This window comes from Myodes glareolus, chromosome 2 (genome assembly GCF_982192425.1).
Source record: "Myodes glareolus chromosome 2, mMyoGla1.1, whole genome shotgun sequence".
In the NCBI taxonomy this organism is placed as follows: Eukaryota; Metazoa; Chordata; class Mammalia; order Rodentia; family Cricetidae; genus Myodes; species Myodes glareolus.
In genome coordinates, this window is record NC_142027.1 from 106084587 (window position 1) to 106097187 (window position 12601).

The 12601-nt window shown below is 51.0% G+C and overlaps 1 long non-coding RNA gene across 1 annotated transcript; it reads right to left on the bottom strand.

The window, feature by feature from the left end:
• Positions 1 to 1608: 1608 nt before the first annotated feature.
• On the bottom strand, positions 1609 to 12483 carry LOC148123104 (uncharacterized). Its single transcript, XR_015737270.1, has 2 exons — positions 12239 to 12483; positions 1609 to 11481 (listed from the first exon to the last, which is right to left on the bottom strand). It is a non-coding gene; the product is annotated as an uncharacterized LOC148123104 (long non-coding RNA).
• Between the last annotated feature and the right edge of the window lie 118 nt (positions 12484 to 12601).

Consider the following 12601-nt stretch of genomic DNA (forward strand, 5'->3'; position numbering starts at 1 on the left):
GGCTTTGACGCTGGTTGTTGTGGTACGTGCCTTTAATCTTAGCTTTTGGGAGGCAGAGGCAGGTGGATCTCTTAAGTTCAAGATCAGCCTGGTCTACACAGTGAGTTCCAGGACAACCAGAGCTATGTGAAAGAGCCCATCTTTAAAAAGGGGCAGGATGAACTTTTGGTTATACTTTAATGGTATAACCTGCCTAGAATCCCCCAGTGAGGGGCTGGAGTGTGGCTCAGTGGTAGAACCCCTGCCTAGAATCCCCCAGTGAGGGGCTGGGGTGTGGCTCAGTGGTAGAGCACCTGCCTAGAATCCCCCAGTGAGGGTCTGGGGTGTGATTCAGTGGTAGAGCACCTGCCTAGAATCCCCTAGTGGAGAGCTGGGGGTGTGTCCACATGGTAGACCACCTACCTAGAATCCTTTAGGGATACTTGATGTCATTCAGCTTCAGAGATTGACCTATAGATGGACAGGGCTACCCTTCTTGCAGAGTGCCACCTAGGACTCCTGTCACCCAGAGGAGACAGCTCCTCTTCCTCCTATAGTGGAGCCGATTCTGCTTACTGAGGCCTGCCATATGCCATACATAGCCCATGGCATTCAGCCTCCTCTGCCACCAGGCAGTCTCCATGCTGGCTACATTTAGGCGCCATGCCAGGCTCTGCCTGAACAGATCCTTCAACAGACCTAATTAGCAGCTATTTCTGCTTTATTATCTCTTCATCGTCGAGGCCTGCAGAGGCCCAGAGAGGTGAAGCAACAGGTGGAAGGACACATAGCCAGCAGGTGGCAGAGTGGCTGCCTCTCTGAGCCAGAGCCCTTTCTCACCTCTGAGGCCTTTGAACCAAGCAGACACTTAATAATGAGGCTGCTGACATTTCTAGGAAGGTGATTTGTATGGCTCATGTGGCTATGTTTTCCCTTCAGAGGGAGGTGGCTGCCACAGGGATGCTGGGGCCTCCCTGCCCTAGAATGGGATGAGGATGAGATTACCTGCCTGGACTTTGCCTTCTGCTTTAGAGGAGCCGCCTGGGTGACCCAGCTTCCCCAGTTGACAGGAAAGGGAGGATCTAAGGCTGGTCCATGGCTCTGTCCATAGGGCAGGGGCAAATCTCCAAGGCAGAATATCTCTGAGGTCACTCGGTGGAGATGTGAGTCTCAAATCCCCCTCACCAGAGTGCTCCAGGGTGCAGGAGCGGAAGTCACCCTGCCGAGATAGAACAGGACACATAGCTGGCCAGGGCAGAAAGACTGAGGGTGGAGTCTGCAGCTGAGACAGCTCAGTTGTCCTTATTGTCTGTCTCAGGGCAGTTTTCCTTGGTGAACAAGCTGGCTGGGCATCTCCGGTCCAGGCATGGCCAGCCGCACTGTCCTGACTTCTCCTAGCCACCATATCCTCAGGAGCACAGCAGTCCAGACAGTGTGGGATGGTTATGGAGAAGCAAGAAGATGAAGCTGTTCGAGTACCATTGAACCAGTGGTACCCTAACGCAAATCACACGGACCAGCACAGTCTCGGGCTTCCTTGGCTGATTTGTATTGGGTTGTGGAGTCCTGGTCTCTCTTCAGACAAGGTGGGGATGGAAACCATCACACATGAGGATATGATAGGAAATGTTCCTTTTTAAAAATTTTATTTATTTGTGTGTGTATTTGTGAAAGCAGGGTCTCTCACTGGCTTAGACTTTGCCCAGGAGTCTAAGCTGGCTGGCCAGGGAGCCCCAGGGATCCTCCTGTCTCCTTCAATCCAGTACCAAAACTAAAGTATGTGCCATCACACCCAGATTTTTACATGCGTGTTGGGGACTGAACTCAGGAGTTTGGGCCCCAATCTCTTTCTTTCTATTTATTATTATTATTATTTTATTATTTTTTTTTTAGACAGAATCTCACTAAATTGCTCAGGTGGTCTTTAAACTTGCCATTCTCCTGCCTCAGCTTTTGATCTGAGTGCTGGGATGATAGACCCAGACTCATTTTTTCCTCTCATACTTCTTCTTTTGATATTCTCATCACATTCCAATCTTTTGGTTTCATTGAAGATTCCTTTGTTCCCTGTCCTAAGGCAAGGTGTCCTGGCCTGTAGAAGACCATGCCATGCCCACTGAAGCTATATGTGGGTGCCTCTTTACAAAAGAGTCTTTGCCCTCACCTCACCAGTCCCCAGCAGAGTATAACCAGCCTGATATGGCTCCCACATGCTAGTCCTCCAGGCCAAGGGCACACAACCACAGACAATAGCCGCTCAAGCACTCTGTGTGTGGGCCTGTCTGACTGGACTACCATGGTCTAGGGGTGCGGCTCAGAGACAAGGGATACCCCAGAGGCAGGGAAATGGCCTTGGTATAAGAAGTACAGCCCTTCTAGAAGCAGGATACAGATAAGGAGAAAAGGTGCAGCCGAGAAGCAGGATGTTGCTGTTTGGTATCATCTCTGCTTTTCCCTTTCTTCCAGTCATGGCTTCTGAGGTCCCAGCACTAGCAGAGGCCAGCTATGAAGCCTCATTAGCAGGCTGGAAATGCCTGTGGGGTTGCAAGACAGACAATTCACTGGGTAATAGTTCGGAGGCAGTGGGGCTGGAACTTGGGAACGGGGTTGTGTAAACAGGCATTCCTGGAGGCTAGGGAGATGGCTCAGTCAATAAAATCAGTCAAATCCCCACCTGAAAAAAAAACAGGCTTGATGACTCAAGCCTGTGGCCCTAGCTCTGGGGCAGGGAGAGACAGAAGGGTCTCCTGAGCTCAATGGCCAGCTAGTGTAGCCTAGCTGTGAAGGCTGGATTCAGGGAGAAACCGTGACTCAAAAACATCAAGTGGAAGGCCAGCTAGGTGGGTAAAGTGTTGGCACACAAACCGGATGGCTGGAGTTTGGTTCCCAGAACCCACTGCTGGAGAAGATTGGATACTTCTTCAAGTAGTCCTTTGGTTTTTACATATTCACCATAGTACATGCACACCACACGCACACACACACACACACACACACATTCTTAGGAAAATGGTGTGAATGCAGATCAGATTATCTACATGGAGGTGACAGCAGCAAAGGGGCAGGCCCGGTAGAGACATCCTCATTCCAGGAAGTGTAAAGTAGGAGAGAAAGCAAGGGCCTGCATTGCACCCTAGCTCGCAAATTATCGAGAGATGGATAGGAGCCATGGTCTCCGGCAGTGGAACAATCGCCAGGAAAACAAGATGAGGATTTTCCAAAGCTGGAAATACAGCTATCTCTGGTCCGTGTCCTGTCATTAAATGAGTTCTGTGTTGCTTTGCGGAGACAGGATCTCACTCGGTAACCCAGACTGGCCAAGATCTCAAACTCTCCTGCCTCAGCCTCCTGAGTGCTGTGCATTACAGATGCACAGGTCCACATCCGACTTTGCCATGTCAGGCCTTCTGAGAAAGGGGCCCTTGTTCATATTTGGGCCGCTTTGCCAGGCTGGGGCCCAGGTGTTGGATCACAAGACCACAGCTACTCTGGATGCCAGCACTCTGTGGTGGCCAACTAGGAACGCGTGGCCAAGGCTGGAAAGCAGCTGTGTCCCCATGCTCCTACCTGCTCTTGGGTTTTCACAGGCAGCACATCCTCCACGCGCTTGTCCCCAGAAGCGAGCTTGAGTCAGGACACACGTGCACTTTAAAATCTAGCTAACGAGTCAGCAAGCTGGGTCAGCCGGTGAAAGCACTTGCCATCAAGCCTGACGACCTAAGTTTGAGGCCCAGAATAGAGACAACCAAAACCAATTCCTGCAAGTTGTCCTCGGACATCTACATGTGCCATGGCATGTACACATGTATACACACACACACACACACACACACACATACAAAACAAATATATGCCCCCAAATCTTGCTACCATTAATAGGGACTCTCATGGCCAGGCGGTGGTAGCACACACCTTTAATCCCAGCACTTTGGAGACAGAGGCAGATGGATCTCTACGAGTTCAAGACAAGCCTGGTCTACAGAGCAAGTTCTAAGACAGCCAGGACTATTACAGAGAAGCCCTGTCCTAAAAAACCAACCAACCAACCAACCAACCAAACAAACAAACAAACAAAAAAAAACAGGGCCTCTCATCCCAGACACTTGGGAGGCTAAGACTGGAGGATGGCAAGTTCAAGGCTAACTTAAATTACAAAATGAGTTAAGAGCTAGTCTGGGCAATTTAGCAAGACCACACCTCCAAATGGAAAAGTCAAAAGAAGGTTGGGACTATAGTTCAGTAGTAGACTAGAATCCCCCATGAGGGGTTGGGGTGTGGTCAGTGGTAGAGCCCCTGCCTAGAATCCCCCAGTGAGGGGCTGGGGTGTGGCTCAGTGTTAGAGCACCTGCCTAGAATCCTCCAGTGAGGAACTGGGGGCATGGTTCAGTGGTAGAAGGTTGGCCCAGCATGTATGATGCCAAAAACTGGCAGTCCGGTTAATATGATATACATGCAAACAAAACACACAATGAAAATCATGCTGTTGCAACACACGGCTGAAGGACTCTGTTGTTCAGGCTTTTACATTTGTCCTAGATGTCCGATGTCTTTGTCTTACTGAGTCTAGGTCGTCATCGTCTTCTTCCTCTCCTCTTCTTTCTCCTTCTCCTTCCCCTCTCTCAGTCCTCCTTCTCTTCTGGAGGTAGGGCCTTACTGTGTAGCCCCTGTTGGCAGCAAGTCTCTGTAATTCTTCCGAGGGCTGGGACTGCTGGCCTGTGCTACCACACTCAGCCTGGTGTTCTTTTCACTTTGAACTGGGAGTCAGTACCCTCCTGCTGGTCTGTAGCTGGTGACTTACTCTAAGCTTTCTAAATCCGGAAGCTGGTGGCCTCCTAGGAGGCTGGTGGGCGAAGCAGGGATCATCTCATCATGGCTTTTTATTTTGCAGATTTTTCCGTCTTGCAGAAACGTTAGACAAGGACACTGAGGGCTGGGAGTGTGGTTCAGGCGTGAGCGTGCCTGTCTAGAGTGCACAAGTCCTGGGATCCATTTCTAGCAGGGCATACACCAAGTGGGGGCATACCATTTCTAGCAGGGCATACACCAAGTGGGGGCATACACCCAGAATCCGTCAGGAGGTGAAGGCAGAAGGATTAGACATTGGCTACTTAGTGAGTTCAAGGCCAGACTAGGCAACACGAGATTCTGTCTCAAAAAGAAAACAAAACAGGGCAAAGAAAAGTAATGGGAAACAGTTCATCTTTCGCCTAAATTCACCAGTTGTCTCCATACTTACCTATCATCTATGTGTCTATCTGTTTATCATCTATGTCTGCTGTCAATTTCTCTCTTCCCCTCTCCTTTCTCTCTATACATGATCCATTTGTCTATCAACCAATCAGTTATCATAAATCTATTATTTATCTTTTTTCTTTTCTTCTACCTTTCTCTCTCTCTCTCTCTCTCTCTCTCTCTCTCTCTCTCTCTCTCTCTCTCTTTCTTTGTCAAGACAGGGTTTCTCTGTGTAACTCTGACTGTCCTGGAATTTGCTCTGTAGAGCAGACAGGCAGACCTCGAACTCACAGAGATCTACCTGCCTCTGCCTCTAGAGTGCTAGGATTAAAGGTATGCACCACCACCTGGCTTATCTAACAATCTTTTATCTATCTATCTATCTATCTATCTATCTATCTATCTATCTATCTATCTATTTATCATTATATATTATCTATCTACCAATCATCTATTATCTGTTATCCATCAATCAACAAATCATTTATGATCTATCATGTATCTATTTTGCTTCTGATGTATGTATGTATGTATGTGTGTATGTGTGTATGTGTGTGCCATTTATCTCCTGTATCTATAAGGTTTGTATCTATATATTTATCTTCTATCAGTGTCTATAATCTATGTAGCTATATATCCACCTTTCTGAGTATCTGTCAATCTTCCTTTACCCTACCTCTTTCCTTCTCTTTTCCTTCATATGTCACTTCCCCACCCCCTCAGCTTTCCCAGTCAATAGAAAGAGTGCTGCAGACATCAGGAGCCTCCATTGGGTTCTATGAGATTCTGAGGTGTGTGGTGATAACACCATGGGCACACTCTGGGGACTTCCTGTTATATACCTGTCACTGGCTTAATCCAGCACCTCTGGTGGTTCTGTGTTGCTGCTGGCTTGGAGAGGTGGTTGGAGTCCACGGCAAACAAGAGCTGATGTGATTCACCTCCTTATCAGCTTGCTGCCTTAAGGACCAGACTTCGAATTTAAGTGGTCTTGTCCAGCACCATCTCCCCTCAGTGCCACTCCTCGGCCCCCTAACATTCCTCCCACAGGAACTGTCGTACCACAGCAGGTGACCAGAGTTAAGAGCATGGGGTTATACCTTTCATCTGTTTCTTTATGTTGTGTCCTGCAGACATGGAGCCAGGTTGGTCACTATCTTCCCTGTCTTCTTCCTGCAACAGCAGCCTTTTCTCCCTAGTCTGTTCTCCAGCATGCACGAGAGACCCTCAAGCAAAGCCACCACTCCTGCCTCAGGGGCCGGTTGTCTGTGTTCAGAGCAAAGTTGAGACTCATGAAATCGGATGGCTGTGGCATCAAAGGACAGGGAGGCTAACTCTGGCAGGGCTGCAGCTTTTGCCTTGGACACTGGTGCGTGACTTAGGTCGTGGTGGGGTTGGACTCGGGGATCCTGGAAGGAGCTGTTGATGCAGAGGTAATTGTGCCTTGAGGAAGCCCACACTGGTCTGCCTGAGGGGACAAGGGCCCAGGATGAGGGAGCACCAGCTTTAAACACACATTCAGAGTCACAAAAAGGTCTACTCCCTCCATGACACTTCCGGATTCACTGAGGAGAAATCTTTAGGGACAATGGCTGGTACCCATTATGACATTGCACTTTGTATTCCCCTCAATGGCTTCATTCTCTGCAGAAAAAAACAAAAACAAAAACAACAAAAACGACTCAGTTAAGCATTTGCTTGCTATCTCAGTGCTCAGAAGGTAGAAGCAGGAAGATGTGAGTTTGAGGCCATACCTTGACTCAATATGACAAACCAAAGTGTGTGTGTGTGTGTGTGTGTGTGTGTGTGTGTGTGTGTGTGAGTGGGGGAAACCCCAACAAACTCAGTTTCCTTCCTTTGGACTTAAAGGCCCATGGTCATACCACCCACTGCCTCTGACCTGTTTTGTCCCATCATCCTTTCCTCTTTGCAGGACTTGTGACTTGCTAAGCCGGTTCCTGCCTCAGGGCCTTAGCACTTGCTGTTGTTATCTTACCTTGGAATTCTTGGTCTGAGTCTTTTTATAAATGCACCCTTCCCAGCCACCTGAAGTGACAGCCACTGGCTGCTTAATTTATTGCTTCCTAGATACTGTGGGTTCCAAGTAGGCCTGGTATACTTCTGCCTCTCAGTGTTTATCCAGATGCCAGGCACACATTTCTGAAGGCTACCTGCAGAGCCGCCTGTTGCTCAGACAAATCTGAGCTTCTGAGAGGCCAGTTTACCCAGAGTAACACAGAAGTGGGGATGGCGGGGCATTGTGGGCCAGAGTTGAACCCCTATGCAGGTAGAGTTCAGAAGCTAGAATCCTTACTTGGCTCAAAGAGGAAGTACATGAACACAAGTTCTCTTCCTTGATTTGGGGGATTTTTTTTTTTTTGAGACGTCTCATATGATAGCCCAGGTTGGCCTGAAACTTACTATGTAGTCCAGGCTGGCCTAGAACTCCCAATTCCTCTGCCTCAGCCTCAAGTGCTGGAATTATAGGCATAAACCATCATAAAGGGCTCCAGATACCTTTTCTATTTTCTTTAAAATTTTATTTGATTGTTTATTTTGAGACAGGGTTTGTGTAGCCAGGTTGGCCTGGAACTTTTTTGATCTTACTGCCTCAGCCTCCTGATGCCTCTACAGGACTGATTTCCACGGGTCATTTTTAGTGTATCTGAACCACATTTAAAAGGGGTATGGGGTGTGTGTATGTGAAATGAATAATAACCTTATTACTTATTTAACTTCATATTTGCAAAATGTTACCGGTGTAATCCAAACTCACTACAAAAGTTACTAAGAAAAGTTTTACTCTGGTGGATGGAGGGATGACTCAGCAGTTAAGAGCACTGCCTGCTCTTCTAGAGGACCTGGGTTTGATTCTCAGCACCCACATGGCAGCTCACAACTGTAACTCCACTTTCAGAGGATCTGATTCTTTCTTCTGGCCTCTACAGGCATCAGGCTTGTGGTGCAGTTATACATGAAGGACACTCATCCACCTAAATTTTCTTTTTTAAAAAAACATAAAGCTTTTCTCTACCCTGCCTAGGATCCAGAGTCCCGAATCTTCTGAGCCACCATGCTTTGCAGGTAGCAGTTCTGACCAGACACACCTAAAGGCCTGGTGGCCACCTGTAGCTTCAACCTCTGACCAGGACAGAATTACAGAATTCATTCTACTCTTTGGGTTTCCACTTATTTATTTATTTTAATTTTTATTTATTTATTTATTTATTTTTTGAGACAGGATCTTATTATGTAGGTCAGGCTATCCTTGAAGTTGAGGTAATCCCACACCTCAGCTTCTCGAGTTCTGGGATTATAACATGCACCACCATGCCTGGTTGGGCTTTCTCCTCTCCTGTCCCTTTCCTTTCTTCCCTTCCCCTTTCTTCCTTCCCCTAAGGCAGGGTCTAGTGTGTGTCCCTGGCTGGCCTTCAGCCAGCTGTGAGTCTCAAGGATGACCTTGAATTCCCCATCTCCAGCCGGAGTCATTTTTATTTGGTGCTGGGAATAGAACCTAGGGCTTTGTCTCTGCGAGGCAAGCACACTATTGCCTGTGTTACCTTCCCTCGCCTCTAGGTTCTTCCTTTCAAAAGCCACGGTGCATTCCTCTACATAGGTCTTCATTCACAAAACATCCACAAGTCTATTGTGGGTTTATAGGCTATTTTAAATTTAATTTCTGTTTGTGTATTTAAAAGTGAAAATAAAAACACTTACTAGGGAGTGGAAATCAGCCTGGAGGTGCCCTCCCACCCCAGCACAGACTTATCTTGTTTTCTGGGGAGCCTGAACTGGAAAGGCCCGATCCTTAGCCCGGGGGAAGGAGGGGGGGGGGCAAGATAATGACATAATTAAGGCTTGTGGCCGGGCACTTTTGATCTTCAAGGACCAGAGCCCACATGGCTGAGGCTCCATTTGGGTTAATTGCCCAGAACCAAGAAAGCCTTGCCCAGAGATAAAGGGAAACTGGTGTTTCAACATTACAAATTGTTCTGGGATGGCTCTGGCAGAGCCTGGAAGCCTGGGGCCCAGCTGGCCCCACCCGCATAGAGAGGGTCCTGTGGGTTCCTGGGGACGGCTGGGTGCAGAGACCACCTGCAGGGTGAAACACTGACTTCCAGTTTTGTTGGTTTTTTCCCAGATAAAGGAACCAAATTCAAGGCGAGCCAGGGACAGATCATACCAAGAACGAAGTCAGCAGCACAGAGCAGAGGGGGCTTCGATGTACCTCTTTTAGGGGCTGGGGTAGGATGTCAAGAATTGGAGTGACCCATCCGTCCATATAGCCTTCGCATTCTTGCCTAGTGCAAACGCAACCTGTGCCATTCTAGTTTCCTGTCTCCTTGGATCTCCCAAGGGATGGAACCATGGGTCCCTGGGACTCAGTGCCACCTGCTCTCTGTAGATTGGAATAGGGTCTAAGTCCCTCTGCCTCCGGGTGGCTGTGTGAAATTATTTCGTAGGGAGAAAGACCGACATCAGTATCAGGGCTCAGTATCGGTCCTTGCAGCTAATGATCGCAATAACAACGATTGCAATAATTGAGCACGGATAATTGAGTTCCAAGTAGTTGCAGGGCACTGGCTAAGTGGATGAGTCTGGGGGGAAAAGAAGTCCTTCACGTTTAAGATGCGGGGCTATGGGGCGATTTCTCAGTCCAGTCCGATGGTCTCCCTCCTCTCACTGTCGTTGTCTACCCTCCCCTGTGTGCTCCAGGTCTTGGATGGAGAGGGCACCATCAAGGGTTAGTTGGTTACCTCAGCTGCTCAACCCCTCTCTTGGGCTATTTGAAGCACTTGACACTTTAATTATGGGCGGGCGGACACGTAGCGCTGCGCCGGGGGCGCTGGAGACAGGCCGGAAGCATCCGCTCCGGGGGCGACCGGACATCCCTGGTCACCGCCAGGTGCACCTTCTGGTGCCGGTGCCCACCTCCTCGCCTAGCTCGGGGCTGCTGGTGTCTTCTTCCTCCAGGGACCCTCCACCTGACATCAGGTGTCCACAGCCTCTAAGATGTTTGCCCTGGTTGGAACAGCATTATTTGGGGGTGGGTGCGGGTCTTTCTCTGGCATCGGGCTTGGGGGTTGTTCTCAGTCGCTGGGGCGGGGATGCCCCGTGGAGCCTGGAGCGACGCACCTACAGGCTAGGGCAGCAGCCGCCCACACCTCCTCCGACTCTAAAGTATATTTAGCCTCATTATCAAATGTTTGCAGTGAACCGAGTGAACCGCCTAATAGCGGCTGGAAGTGAAACTCGAATCCCAGCCAGAGGGAAGCACGTGATCTCTCCCACCAGAAGGGATCACCGAGGCGCGGGCGGGACAGGTGCGGTGGCCTCGAGCGCATGCAACCCCGCCAGCTTGGCTTGGTTTCTTGGTGTTCTCTGGAAGCCTGACACCTGAACCTCACCCCCTCACACAGCCCCTTCTCCAGAGGCCAAAATGAGAACTGGAGAGTGAGCAGCGGGTCCCAAGGGGAACCGAGGCACGGGGCTGGTCTGAGTTGGCTGGTTCTCCTTTAGGCCCTTGACCACATGCTTTAGCCAGTCGCAGTTTTCAGAGACCAGGTGTCCATGTATTAGGCGTCTTCCGAGGACCTATGGGGTGGGGTGTGTGACTGGGTAGGGGTCGCTGCCTCACATCCGAGAACCCTGTAAGCTTAAGGGCGCGTGCCCCAGTCCCCTCAGGCGGCTGGCGCCGGGCTGCACAAGCTCTTACCACCCTCGCGCGGCCGCTGTTGTTGCGGTCGCTATGACGACGGGTCGCGGTTTTATTTTTAATAGCGGTCGGCGATTAGAGCAGTGCCTGCACCCAGCTCCCCGCAGCTCCCGCGTCCCCGGCGCTGCATTCAGGCCTAGCTTCACTCTGGTCCCAGATGTCCCCTTGCGCCTTCAGAAATCCTCCCGCCCTGCTCTGATTTCCAGCTGGGCGCCCCTGCAGCGCCAAGAGAGTAAGGGGGAGAGAAAAGCACCCATAGGCGGGGTCCCCAGGAACCTGCGGGCCTCCACGCGGAGGTGGTGGCCGGACGGGCGCGGCATCCCCTCCGCAATGCAACCCGATCTTCTTCCTGGATTCCCATATCCACCGTCACACCGGGTCGTCGAATTGCAAAGAGGTGTCCTCTGGTCCTCTCTGCCTGCGAGGAGCCCGAGGGCTTGGCAGGACAGAACGCGCAGTACTCTCGGCATAAGAAGGTGAGGAACTCTACCCAGGTCCAGCTGGGTCCTGGTAGTCGCCGCCAGAAGCCATCCAGTGAGCCTCCATCGCCAGAGCTGCACAAAGTTCCACCAACACGGATAAGGCTTTGGCTTTCGAGGACCTCGAGGTGGGGCGCTTTTCAGCGTTTTCCAGACTCCCTTGTTAGGCCAAGAGGGGGTGTCATCTTATCTCCTGAGCACCTCAGGTGTTAGGGCAGGGGCGTGGCGATGGGGGGGAGGCTGCAGGCCTAAGGAAGTCTGTGTAACAACAGTAGATGCCGGTTGCAAGGATTCTCAGGGGAGGCTCAACACCCCCGCTCCCCCCCGGTATTTGGGGCTAGGTGAGCCGCCCTAAAAGGGCCCTTCCAACTTGGCCTTTGAAATGCAGGAACCCGGAGAGCTGGGGATGAAAGGCTCCTGCCCCGTTGCGCTTTTGTCTGGGGACAAAGGAGATTGGAGAGGGGGGTATCGACCGGGGCAGGGTGCACGGGTTAATTCACCTGATAAGGAGTGAACTGGACGGGCAGTATTCTCTATTGCACTCCTATCCGTGGAACGTTTCGGTCTTCGGAGCCCTAGGCTTGTCTAGCTTTGGGATTCGAAAGATCCACAAATCCCCTAACTCCGGTGCATGGCGAGGCACTGATAGTATTGGCCTTGCCGTCGGGTCACTTCCCACCTGAAATCCGTCTCGCAGTGGGAGAACCGTCCAACCCTGATCAGACTTCTGCCCCCGTGTCGCTTCCCCGCCACCCGGTCTGTGCTATGACTTGGCCGGAGGTGGCGCTCTGCGTTCCCTTGGATCCCGAGGCAGAACCCAGGAGTTCCTCACCCGTAGCTTCTTTTCTGTCTTTCCTTCTACCCCCTCAGCTCCCCGGGTTCAGGGTGCGGCTGGGCCTTCGGCCAGGGGCTAGGGATCTGGAGGGTGCAGGGTGTCAAGGTGGCGATGAGGCAGGCGGCAGCCTCCTCCCAGACCTGGGCTTCGTTTCCACCTCCACTCAAGAGTGCAAGTTCCTCAATCAGGTGTCCCAAGCTTTGGCTCTGGGGCGCGGGCGCGTGGCAGCCGTCAGGTGAGTGCCCTAGACGCGCCCCTAAACCCGCCCCGCCTCTCCGCAGAGACTCACTCCCCCTCCTTTTATGGAGAGGGGAAGGCTGGAGCCCTGGATCCGCACGGTGGGAAGCGGCCCGAGCGCCG